This window comes from Pelobates fuscus, chromosome 3, assembly GCF_036172605.1.
Source record: "Pelobates fuscus isolate aPelFus1 chromosome 3, aPelFus1.pri, whole genome shotgun sequence".
Taxonomy (NCBI): domain Eukaryota; kingdom Metazoa; phylum Chordata; class Amphibia; order Anura; family Pelobatidae; genus Pelobates; species Pelobates fuscus.
This window is the reverse complement of record NC_086319.1, coordinates 398,363,077-398,375,638: the sequence shown is the minus strand read 5'-3', so window position 1 is coordinate 398,375,638 and position 12,562 is coordinate 398,363,077. Positions and strand designations below refer to the sequence as shown.

Below are 12,562 nucleotides of genomic sequence, written 5' to 3'. Positions count from 1 at the left end.
AGTAAAAATAGAAAAAGATATAATAGTGGAGACAACTTACTAACACAGCCAAAAATCTAATAAAGCAGTAAAGCATCTAGAGGCATTGGCAACTCACATGAACCACAGCCCACAATCTGGCTCTGGTTTATAAGCATTGGACTCTTAAATAGGTGACTCCCTCTCCTCTTCTTATTTATAGGTATCAGATCCACCTTTTCTCTAGGCACAGACTTCCGGCAGGTCATATATGTACATATAATATATTCATACAATAAAACAGGAAAAATGTGTATAGTGTAAAACCTTAATAAAATTATACCATATAGAATTACACTTGTGCACAGGAGTCTTGAAATTCAGCTCACAGAAATGCCTCTGGTGTCTGCCTGCCTAGAGACAACCCAACCCGCATGGTGCTTCCAAATTTTTGGTATATAATATGACTCAAGAATCCAACTTGGAACAATCTCTGAAACACATTTCCCCCCTTAAAAAAGCTTCCTCAGTTAAATTGTGAAACGCATCTCAGAGATTGTTTTGTGATCTCTTTTAGCAGTTATTGTGCAATAGCTTATTTTTTTTTTGTTTAATAAAGTACATTTAAGTTGAATTAGTTCAATTCCAGCTCTGCGGAATTTGTTGGTGCCATATAAGTAGTTAAGGAAATACTTAAGGAAAGGTTAAACTTTTAGTGATAAGATAAAATAATTAAACAACTTTGCAAAACACTTCTTTTGTATCTCAATTTAGTTTTATTATGGATATCTTTTTTTTCCTGTTGAGGCAGATCCCATTAGATCCAAACATGGGCCAGTGGCGCAATGGATAACGCGTCTGACTACGAATCAGAAGATTGTAGGTTCGACTCCTGCTTGGCCGCTGTGCCGTGATCGTATAGTGGTTAGTACTCTGCGTTGTTGCCGCAGCAACCCGGGTTCGAATCCAGGTCACGGCATCTCCATTTTCCTTCTCTTCAGCGCTAAGTACATTTTGACCCCAACTGTTAACCATGTGAGTGTCGGAGTTAAACAATATTTAAAATGTAAATAGTGCCAAATATCTAATATTGCACTAAATCACAACAAAGTGTTAATTCTTGGTACCCCTTTAAAAGTCTAATTATAAATTGTAAACGCAACTGCAATATAACAACCATGATTTAATACATTGAACAATGTGATTATCCCAGAAAAAAACACACTAGCAAACTTTTGAACTCTAAAGTAAAAATAGAAAAAGATATAATAGTGGAGACAACTTACTAACACAGCCAAAAAATCTAATAAAGCAGTAAAGCATCTAGAGGCATTGGCAACTCACATGAAACACAGCCCACAATCTGGCTCTGGTTTATAAGCATTGGACTCTTAAATAGGTGACTCCCTCTCCTCTTCTTATTTATAGGTATCAGATCCACCTTTTCTCTAGGCACAGACTTCCGGCAGGTCATATATGTACATATAATATATTCATACAATAAAACAGGAAAAATGTGTATAGTGTAAAACCTTAATAAAATTATACCATATTGAATTACACTTGTGTACAGGAGTCTTGAAATTCAGCTCACAGAAATGCCTCTGGTGTCTGCCTGCCTAGAGACAACCCAACCCGCATGGTGCTTCCAAATTTTGGTATATAATATGACTCAAGAATCCAACTTGGAACAATCTCTGAAACACATTTCCCCCCTTAAAAAAGCTTCCTCAGTTAAATTGTGAAACGCAACTCAGAGATTGTTTTGTGATCTCTTTTAGCAGTTATTGTGCAATTGCTTATTTTTTTTTCTTTAATAAAGTACATTTAAGTTGAATTAGTTCAATTCCAGCTCTACGGAATTTGTTGGTGCCATATAAGTAGTTAAGGAAATAGTTAAAGAAAGGTTAAACTTTTAGTGATAAGATAAAATAATTAAACAACTTTGCAAAACACTTCTTTTGTATCTCAATTTAGTTTTATTATGGATATCTTTTTTTCTGTTGAGGCAGATCCCATTAGCTCCAAACATGGGCCAGTGGCGCAATGGATAACGCGTCTGACTACGAATCAGAAGATTGTAGGTTCGACTCCTACCTGGCTCGGCCGCTGTGCCGTGATCGTATAGTGGTTAGTACTCTGCGTTGTTACCGCAGCAACCCGGGTTCGAATCCAGGTCACGGCATCTCCATTTTCCTTCTCTTCAGCGCTAAGTACATTTTGACCCCAACTGTTAACCATGTGAGTGTCGGAGTTAAACAATATTTAAAATGTAAATAGTGCCAAATATCTAATATTGCACTAAATCACAACAAAGTGTTAATTCTTGGTACCCCTTTAAAAGTCTAATTATAAATTGTAAACGCAACTGCAATATAACAACCATGATTTAATACATTGAACAATGTGATTATCCCAGAAAAAAACACACTAGCAAACTTTTGAACTCTAAAGTAAAAATAGAAAAAGATATAATAGTGGAGACAACTTACTAACACAGCCAAAAAATCTAATAAAGCAGTAAAGCATCTAGAGGCATTGGCAACTCACATGAAACACAGCCCACAATCTGGCTCTGGTTTATAAGCATTGGACTCTTAAATAGGTGACTCCCTCTCCTCTTCTTATTTATAGGTATCAGATCCACCTTTTCTCTAGGCACAGACTTCCGGCAGGTCATATATGTACATATAATATATTCATACAATAAAACAGGAAAAATGTGTACAGTGTAAAACCTTAATAAAATTATACCATATAGAATTACACTTGTGTACAGGAGTCTTGAAATTCAGCTCACAGAAATGCCTCTGGTGTCTGCCTGCCTAGAGACAACCCAACCCGCAGGGTGCTTCCAAATTTTGGTATATAATATGACTCAAGAATCCAACTTGGAACAATCTCTGAAACACATTTCCCCCCTTAAAAAAGCTTCCTCAGTTAAATTGTGAAACGCATCTCAGAGATTGTTTTGTGATCTCTTTTAGCAGTTATTGTGCAATTGCTTATTTTTTTTTTTCTTTAAGAAAGTACATTTAAGTTGAATTAGTTCAATTCCAGCTCTGCGGAATTTGTTGGTGCCATATAAGTAGTTAAGGAAATACTTAAGGAAAGGTTAAACTTTTAGTGATAAGATAAAATAATTAAACAACTTTGCAAAACACTTCTTTTGTATCTCAATTTAGTTTTATTATGGATATCATTTTTTTCTGTTGAGACAGATCCCATTAGCACCAAACATGGGCCAGTGGCGCAATGGATAACGCGTCTGACTACGAATCAGAAGATTGTAGGTTCGACTCCTACCTGGCTCGGCCGCTGTGCCGTGATCGTATAGTGGTTAGTACTCTGCGTTGTGGTCGCAGCAGCCCCGGTTCGAATCCGGGTCATGGCATCTACATTTTTCTTCTCTTCAGCGCTAAGTACATTTTGACCCCAACTGTTAACCATGTGAGTGTCGGAGTTAAGCAATATTTAAAATGCTAACAATGTAAATAGTGCCAAATATCTAATATTGCACTAAATCACAACAAAGTTTTAATTCTTGGTACCCCTTTAAAAGTCTAATTATAAATTGTAAACGCAACTGCAATATAACAACCATGATTTAATACATTGAACAATGTGATTATCCAAGAAAAAAACACAATAACAAACTTTTGAACTCTAAAGTAAAAATAGAAAAAGATATAATAGTGGAGACAACTTACTAACACAGCCAAAAAATCTAATAAAGCAGTAAAGCATCTAGAGGCATTGGCAACTCACGTGAACCACAGCCTACAATCTGGCTCTGGTTTATAAGCATTGGACTCTTAAATAGGTGACTCCCTCTCCTCTTCTTATTTATAGGTATCAGATCCATCTTTTCTCTAGGCACAGACTTCCGGCAGGTCATATATGTACATATAATATATTCATACAATAAAACAGGAAAAATGTGTATAGTGTAAAACCTTAATAAAATTATACCATATAGAATTACACTTGTGTACAGGAGTCTTGAAATTCAGCTCACAGAAATGCCTCTGGTGTCTGCCTGCCTAGAGACAACCCAACCCGCATGGTGCTTCCAAATTTTGGTATATAATATGACTCAAGAATCCAACTTGGAACAATCTCTGAAACACATTTCCCCCCTTAAAAAAGCTTCCTCAGTTAAATTGTGAAACGCATCTCAGAGATTGTTTTGTGATCTCTTTTAGCAGTTATTGTGCAATTGCTTATTTTTTTTTCTTTAATAAAGTACATTTACGTTGAATTAGTTCAATTCCAGCTCTGCGGAATTTGTTGGTGCCATATAAGTAGTTAAGGAAATACTTAAGGAAAGGTTAAACTTTTAGTGATAAGATAAATTAATTAAACAACTTTGCAAAACACTTCTTTTGTATCTCAATTTAGTTTTATTATGGATATCTTTTTTTTCTGTTGAGGCAGATCCCATTAGCTCCAAACATGGGCCAGTGGCGCAATGGATAACGTGTCTGACTACGAATCAGAAGATTGTAGGTTCGACTCCTGCCTGGCTTGGCTGCTGTGCTGTGATCGTATAGTGGTTAGTACTCTGCGTTGTGACCGCAGCAACCCCGGTTCGAATCCGGGTCACAGCATCTCCATTTTCCTTCTCTTCAGCGCTAAGTACATTTTGACCCCAACTGTTAACCATGTGAGTGTCGGAGTTAAACAATATTTAAAATGTAAATAGTGCCAAATATCTAATATTGCACTAAATCACAACAAAGTGTTAATTCTTGGTACCCCTTTAAAAGTCTAATTATAAATTGTAAACGCAACTGCAATATAACAACCATGATTTAATACATTGAACAATGTGATTATCCCAGAAAAAAACACAATAACAAACTTTTGAACTCTAAAGTAAAAATAGAAAAAGATATAATAGTGGAGACAACTTACTAACACAGCCAAAAAATCTAATAAAGCAGTAAAGCATCTAGAGGCATTGGCAACTCACATGAAACACAGCCCACAATCTGGCTCTGGTTTATAAGCATTGGACTCTTAAATAGGTGACTCCCTCTCCTCTTCTTATTTATAGGTATCAGATCCACCTTTTCTCTAGGCACAGACTTCCGGCAGGTCATATATGTACATATAATATATTCATACAATAAAACAGGAAAAATGTGTATAGTGTAAAACCTTAATAAAATTATACCATATAGAATTACACTTGTGTACAGGAGTCTTGAAATTCAGCTCACAGAAAGGCCTCTGGTGTCTGCCTGCCTAGAGACAACCCAACCCGCATGGTGCTTCCAAATTTTGGTATATAATATGACTCAAGAATCCAACTTGGAACAATCTCTGAAACACATTTCCCCCCTTAAAAAAGCTTCCTCAGTTAAATTGTGAAACGCATCTCAGAGATTGTTTTGTGATCTCTTTTAGCAGTTATTGTGCAATTGCTTATTTTTTTTCTTTAATAAAGTACATTTACGTTGAATTAGTTCAATTCCAGCTCTGCGGAATTTGTTGGTGCCATATAAGTAGTTAAGGAAATACTTAAGGAAAGGTTAAACTTTTAGTGATAAGATAAAATAATTAAACAACTTTGCAAAACACTTCTTTTGTATCTCAATTTAGTTTTATTATGGATATCTTTTTTTTCTGTTGAGGCAGATGCCATTATCTTCAAACATGGGCCAGTGGCGCAATGGATAACGCGTCTGACTACGAATCTGAAGATTGTAGGTTCGACTCCTGCTCGGCCGCTGTGCCGTGATCGTATAGTGGTTAGTACTCTGCGTTGTTGCCGCAGCAACCCGGGTTCGAATCCAGGTCACGGCATCTCCATTTTCCTTCTCTTCAGCGCTAAGTACATTTTGACCCCAACTGTTAACCATGTGAGTGTCGGAGTTAAACAATATTTAAAATGTAAATAGTGCCAAATATCTAATATTGCACTAAATCACAACAAAGTGTTAATTCTTGGTACCCCTTTAAAAGTCTAATTATAAATTGTAAACGCAACTGCAATATAACAACCATGATTTAATACATTGAACAATGTGATTATCCCAGAAAAAAACACAATAACAAACTTTTGAACTCTAAAGTAAAAATAGAAAAAGATATAATAGTGGAGACAACTTACTAACACAGCCAAAAAATCTAATAAAGCAGTAAAGCATCTAGAGGCATTGGCAACTCACATGAAACACAGCCCACAATCTGGCTCTGGTTTATAAGCATTGGACTCTTAAATAGGTGACTCCCTCTCCTCTTCTTATTTATAGGTATCAGATCCACCTTTTCTCTAGGCACAGACTTCCGGCAGGTCATATATGTACATATAATATATTCATACAATAAAACAGGAAAAATGTGTATAGTGTAAAACCTTAATAAAATTATACCATATAGAATTACACTTGTGTACAGGAGTCTTGAAATTCAGCTCACAGAAATGCCTCTGGTGTCTGCCTGCCTAGAGACAACCCAACCCGCATGGTGCTTCCAAATTTTGGTATATAATATGACTCAAGAATCCAACTTGGAACAATCTCTGAAACACATTTCCCCCCTTAAAAAAGCTTCCTCAGTTAAATTGTGAAACGCATCTCAGAGATTGTTTTGTGATCTCTTTTAGCAGTTATTGTGCAATTGCTTATTTTTTTTTCTTTAATAAAGTACATTTAAGTTGAATTAGTTCAATTCCAGCTCTGCGGAATTTGTTGGTGCCATATAAGTAGTTAAGGAAATACTTAAGGAAAGGTTAAACTTTTAGTGATAAGATAAAATAATCAAACAACTTTGCAAAACACTTCTTTTGTATCTCAATTTAGTTTTATTATGGATATCTTTTTTTTCTGTTGAGGCAGATGCCATTATCTTCAAACATGGGCCAGTGGCGCAATGGATAACGCGTCTGACTACGAATCTGAAGATTGTAGGTTCGACTCCTGCTCGGCCGCTGTGCCGTGATCGTATAGTGGTTAGTACTCTGCGTTGTTGCCGCAGCAACCCGGGTTCGAATCCAGGTCACGGCATCTCCATTTTCCTTCTCTTCAGCGCTAAGTACATTTTGACCCCAACTGTTAACCATGTGAGTGTCGGAGTTAAACAATATTTAAAATGTAAATAGTGCCAAATATCTAATATTGCACTAAATCACAACAAAGTGTTAATTCTTGGTACCCCTTTAAAAGTCTAATTATAAATTGTAAACGCAACTGCAATATAACAACCATGATTTAATACATTGAACAATGTGATTATCCCAGAAAAAAACACACTAGCAAACTTTTGAACTCTAAAGTAAAAATAGAAAAAGATATAATAGTGGAGACAACTTACTAACACAGCCAAAAAATCTAATAAAGCAGTAAAGCATCTAGAGGCATTGGCAACTCACATGAAACACAGCCCACAATCTGGCTCTGGTTTATAAGCATTGGACTCTTAAATAGGTGACTCCCTCTCCTCTTCTTATTTATAGGTATCAGATCCACCTTTTCTCTAGGCACAGACTTCCGGCAGGTCATATATGTACATATAATATATTCATACAATAAAACAGGAAAAATGTGTATAGTGTAAAACCTTAATAAAATTATACCATATTGAATTACACTTGTGTACAGGAGTCTTGAAATTCAGCTCACAGAAATGCCTCTGGTGTCTGCCTGCCTAGAGACAACCCAACCCGCATGGTGCTTCCAAATTTTGGTATATAATATGACTCAAGAATCCAACTTGGAACAATCTCTGAAACACATTTCCCCCCTTAAAAAAGCTTCCTCAGTTAAATTGTGAAACGCAACTCAGAGATTGTTTTGTGATCTCTTTTAGCAGTTATTGTGCAATTGCTTATTTTTTTTTCTTTAATAAAGTACATTTAAGTTGAATTAGTTCAATTCCAGCTCTACGGAATTTGTTGGTGCCATATAAGTAGTTAAGGAAATAGTTAAAGAAAGGTTAAACTTTTAGTGATAAGATAAAATAATTAAACAACTTTGCAAAACACTTCTTTTGTATCTCAATTTAGTTTTATTATGGATATCTTTTTTTTCTGTTGAGGCAGATCCCATTAGCTCCAAACATGGGCCAGTGGCGCAATGGATAACGCGTCTGACTACGAATCAGACGATTGTAGGTTCGACTCCTACCTGGCTCGGCCGCTGTGCCGTGATCGTATAGTGGTTAGTACTCTGCGTTGTTGCCGCAGCAACCCGGGTTCGAATCCAGGTCACGGCATCTCCATTTTCCTTCTCTTCAGCGCTAAGTACATTTTGACCCCAACTGTTAACCATGTGAGTGTCGGAGTTAAACAATATTTAAAATGTAAATAGTGCCAAATATCTAATATTGCACTAAATCACAACAAAGTGTTAATTCTTGGTACCCCTTTAAAAGTCTAATTATAAATTGTAAACGCAACTGCAATATAACAACCATGATTTAATACATTGAACAATGTGATTATCCCAGAAAAAAACACACTAGCAAACTTTTGAACTCTAAAGTAAAAATAGAAAAAGATATAATAGTGGAGACAACTTACTAACACAGCCAAAAAATCTAATAAAGCAGTAAAGCATCTAGAGGCATTGGCAACTCACATGAAACACAGCCCACAATCTGGCTCTGGTTTATAAGCATTGGACTCTTAAATAGGTGACTCCCTCTCCTCTTCTTATTTATAGGTATCAGATCCACCTTTTCTCTAGGCACAGACTTCCGGCAGGTCATATATGTACATATAATATATTCATACAATAAAACAGGAAAAATGTGTATAGTGTAAAACCTTAATAAAATTATACCATATAGAATTACACTTGTGTACAGGAGTCTTGAAATTCAGCTCACAGAAATGCCTCTGGTGTCTGCCTGCCTAGAGACAACCCAACCCGCAGGGTGCTTCCAAATTTTGGTATATAATATGACTCAAGAATCCAACTTGGAACAATCTCTGAAACACATTTCCCCCCTTAAAAAAGCTTCCTCAGTTAAATTGTGAAACGCATCTCAGAGATTGTTTTGTGATCTCTTTTAGCAGTTATTGTGCAATTGCTTATTTTTTTTTTTCTTTAAGAAAGTACATTTAAGTTGAATTAGTTCAATTCCAGCTCTGCGGAATTTGTTGGTGCCATATAAGTAGTTAAGGAAATACTTACGGAAAGGTTAAACTTTTAGTGATAAGATAAAATAATTAAACAACTTTGCAAAACACTTCTTTTGTATCTCAATTTAGTTTTATTATGGATATCATTTTTTTCTGTTGAGACAGATCCCATTAGCACCAAACATGGGCCAGTGGCGCAATGGATAACGCGTCTGACTACGAATCAGAAGATTGTAGGTTCGACTCCTACCTGGCTCGGCCGCTGTGCCGTGATCGTATAGTGGTTAGTACTCTGCGTTGTGGCCGCAGCAGCCCCGGTTCGAATCCGGGTCATGGCATCTCCATTTTTCTTCTCTTCAGCGCTAAGTACATTTTGACCCCAACTGTTAACCATGTGAGTGTCGGAGTTAAGCAATATTTAAAATGCTAACAATGTAAATAGTGCCAAATATCTAATATTGCACTAAATCACAACAAAGTTTTAATTCTTGGTACCCCTTTAAAAGTCTAATTATAAATTGTAAACGCAACTGCAATATAACAACCATGATTTAATACATTGAACAATGTGATTATCCCAGAAAAAAACACAATAACAAACTTTTGAACTCTAAAGTAAAAATAGAAAAAGATATAATAGTGGAGACAACTTACTAACACAGCCAAAAATCTAATAAAGCAGTAAAGCATCTAGAGGCATTGGCAACTCACATGAACCACAGCCCACAATCTGGCTCTGGTTTATAAGCATTGGACTCTTAAATAGGTGACTCCCTCTCCTCTTCTTATTTATAGGTATCAGATCCACCTTTTCTCTAGGCACAGACTTCCGGCAGGTCATATATGTACATATAATATATTCATACAATAAAACAGGAAAAATGTGTATAGTGTAAAACCTTAATAAAATTATACCATATAGAATTACACTTGTGCACAGGAGTCTTGAAATTCAGCTCACAGAAATGCCTCTGGTGTCTGCCTGCCTAGAGACAACCCAACCCGCATGGTGCTTCCAAATTTTGGTATATAATATGACTCAAGAATCCAACTTGGAACAATCTCTGAAACACATTTCCCCCCTTAAAAAAGCTTCCTCAGTTAAATTGTGAAACGCATCTCAGAGATTGTTTTGTGATCTCTTTTAGCAGTTATTGTGCAATAGCTTTTTTTTTTTTTTGTTTAATAAAGTACATTTAAGTTGAATTAGTTCAATTCCAGCTCTGCGGAATTTGTTGGTGCCATATAAGTAGTTAAGGAAATACTTAATGAAAGGTTAAACTTTTAGTGATAAGATAAAATAATTAAACAACTTTGCAAAACACTTCTTTTGTATCTCAATTTAGTTTTATTATGGATATCTTTTTTTTCCTGTTGAGGCAGATCCCATTAGACCCAAACATGGGCCAGTGGCGCAATGGATAACGCGTCTGACTACGAATCAGAAGATTGTAGGTTCGACTCCTACCTGGCTCGGCTGCTGTGCCGTGATCGTATAGTGGTTAGTACTCTGCGTTGTGGCCGCAGCAACCCCAGTTCGAATCCAGGTCGCGGCATCTCTATTTTCCTTCTCTTCAGCGCTAAGTACATTTTGACCCCAACTGTTAACCATGTGAGTGTCGGAGTTAAACAATATTTAAAATGCAAACAATGTAAATAGTGCCAAATATCTAATATTGCACTAAATCACAACAAAGTGTTAATTCTTGGTACCCCTTTAAAAGTCTAATTATAAATTGTAAACGCAACTGCAATATAACAACCATGATTTAATACATTGAACAATGTGATTATCCCAGAAAAAAACACAATAACAAACTTTTGAACTCTAAAGTAAAAATAGAAAAAGATATAATAGTGGAGACAACTTACTAACACAGCCAAAAATCTAATAAAGCAGTAAAGCATCTAGAGGCATTGGCAACTCACATGAACCACAGCCCACAATCTGGCTCTGGTTTATAAGCATTGGACTCTTAAATAGGTGACTCCCTCTCCTCTTCTTATTTATAGGTATCAGATCCACCTTTTCTCTAGGCACAGACTTCCGGCAGGTCATATATGTACATATAATATATTCATACAATAAAACAGGAAAAATGTGTATAGTGTAAAACCTTAATAAAATTATACCATATAGAATTACACTTGTGCACAGGAGTCTTGAAATTCAGCTCACAGAAATGCCTCTGGTGTCTGCCTGCCTAGAGACAACCCAACCCGCATGGTGCTTCCAAATTTTTGGTATATAATATGACTCAAGAATCCAACTTGGAACAATCTCTGAAACACATTTCCCCCCTTAAAAAAGCTTCCTCAGTTAAATTGTGAAACGCATCTCAGAGATTGTTTTGTGATCTCTTTTAGCAGTTATTGTGCAATAGCTTATTTTTTTTTTGTTTAATAAAGTACATTTAAGTTGAATTAGTTCAATTCCAGCTCTGCGGAATTTGTTGGTGCCATATAAGTAGTTAAGGAAATACTTAAGGAAAGGTTAAACTTTTAGTGATAAGATAAAATAATTAAACAACTTTGCAAAACACTTCTTTTGTATCTCAATTTAGTTTTATTATGGATATCTTTTTTTTCCTGTTGAGGCAGATCCCATTAGATCCAAACATGGGCCAGTGGCGCAATGGATAACGCGTCTGACTACGAATCAGAAGATTGTAGGTTCGACTCCTACCTGGCTCGGCCGCTGTGCCGTGATCGTATAGTGGTTAGTACTCTGCGTTGTGGCCGCAGCAACCCCGGTTCGAATCCGGGTCACGGCATCTCTATTTTCCTTCTCTTCAGCGCTAAGTACATTTTGACCCCAACTGTTAACCATGTGAGTGTCGGAGTTAAACAATATTTAAAATGCAAACAATGTAAATAGTGCCAAATATCTAATATTGCACTAAATCACAACAAAGTGTTAATTCTTGGTACCCCTTTAAAAGTCTAATTATAAATTGTAAACGCAACTGCAATATAACAACCATGATTTAATACATTGAACGATGTGATTATCCCATTTAAAAACACAATAACAAACTTTTGAACTCTAAAGTAAAAATAGAAAAAGATATAATAGTGGAGACAACTTACTAACACAGCCAAAAATCTAATAAAGCAGTAAAGCATCTAGATGCATTGGCAACTCACATGAACCACAGCCCACAATCTGGCTCTGGTTTATAAGCATTGGACTCTTAAATAGGTGACTCCCTCTCCTCTTCTTATTTATAGGTATCAGATCCACCTTTTCTCTAGGCACAGACTTCCGGCAGGTCATATATGTACATATAATATATTCATACAATAAAACAGGAAAAATGTGTATAGTGTAAAACCTTAATAAAATTATACCATATAGAATTACACTTGTGCACAGGAGTCTTGAAATTCAGCTCACAGAAATGCCTCTGGTGTCTGCCTGCCTAGAGACAACCCAACCCGCATGGTGCTTCCAAATTTTGGTATATAATATGACTCAAGAATCCAACTTGGAACAATCTCTGAAACACATTT

The 12,562-nt window shown here is 36.2% G+C and overlaps 10 non-coding genes across 10 annotated transcripts; all 10 read left to right on the top strand.

Annotated features, from left to right (window-relative positions):
• Positions 1–1,990: 1,990 nt before the first annotated feature.
• TRNAR-ACG (transfer RNA arginine (anticodon ACG)) lies at positions 1,991–2,063 on the top strand. The gene has a single exon. It is a non-coding gene; the product is annotated as a tRNA-Arg (tRNA).
• Positions 2,064–3,199: 1,136 nt separating this feature from the next.
• Positions 3,200–3,272, top strand: TRNAR-ACG (transfer RNA arginine (anticodon ACG)). Its single transcript has one exon. It is a non-coding gene; the product is annotated as a tRNA-Arg (tRNA).
• Positions 3,273–3,280: 8 nt separating this feature from the next.
• TRNAH-GUG (transfer RNA histidin (anticodon GUG)) lies at positions 3,281–3,352 on the top strand. The gene has a single exon. It is a non-coding gene; the product is annotated as a tRNA-His (tRNA).
• Positions 3,353–4,496: 1,144 nt separating this feature from the next.
• On the top strand, positions 4,497–4,568 carry TRNAH-GUG (transfer RNA histidin (anticodon GUG)). The gene has a single exon. It is a non-coding gene; the product is annotated as a tRNA-His (tRNA).
• A 3,457-nt stretch (positions 4,569–8,025) lies between these two features.
• TRNAR-ACG (transfer RNA arginine (anticodon ACG)) lies at positions 8,026–8,098 on the top strand. The gene has a single exon. It is a non-coding gene; the product is annotated as a tRNA-Arg (tRNA).
• Positions 8,099–9,234: 1,136 nt separating this feature from the next.
• Positions 9,235–9,307, top strand: TRNAR-ACG (transfer RNA arginine (anticodon ACG)). Its single transcript has one exon. It is a non-coding gene; the product is annotated as a tRNA-Arg (tRNA).
• An 8-nt stretch (positions 9,308–9,315) lies between these two features.
• On the top strand, positions 9,316–9,387 carry TRNAH-GUG (transfer RNA histidin (anticodon GUG)). The gene has a single exon. It is a non-coding gene; the product is annotated as a tRNA-His (tRNA).
• Positions 9,388–10,452: 1,065 nt separating this feature from the next.
• On the top strand, positions 10,453–10,525 carry TRNAR-ACG (transfer RNA arginine (anticodon ACG)). The gene has a single exon. It is a non-coding gene; the product is annotated as a tRNA-Arg (tRNA).
• Positions 10,526–11,670: 1,145 nt separating this feature from the next.
• TRNAR-ACG (transfer RNA arginine (anticodon ACG)) lies at positions 11,671–11,743 on the top strand. Its single transcript has one exon. It is a non-coding gene; the product is annotated as a tRNA-Arg (tRNA).
• An 8-nt stretch (positions 11,744–11,751) lies between these two features.
• Positions 11,752–11,823, top strand: TRNAH-GUG (transfer RNA histidin (anticodon GUG)). The gene has a single exon. It is a non-coding gene; the product is annotated as a tRNA-His (tRNA).
• The last annotated feature ends 739 nt before the right edge of the window (positions 11,824–12,562 follow it).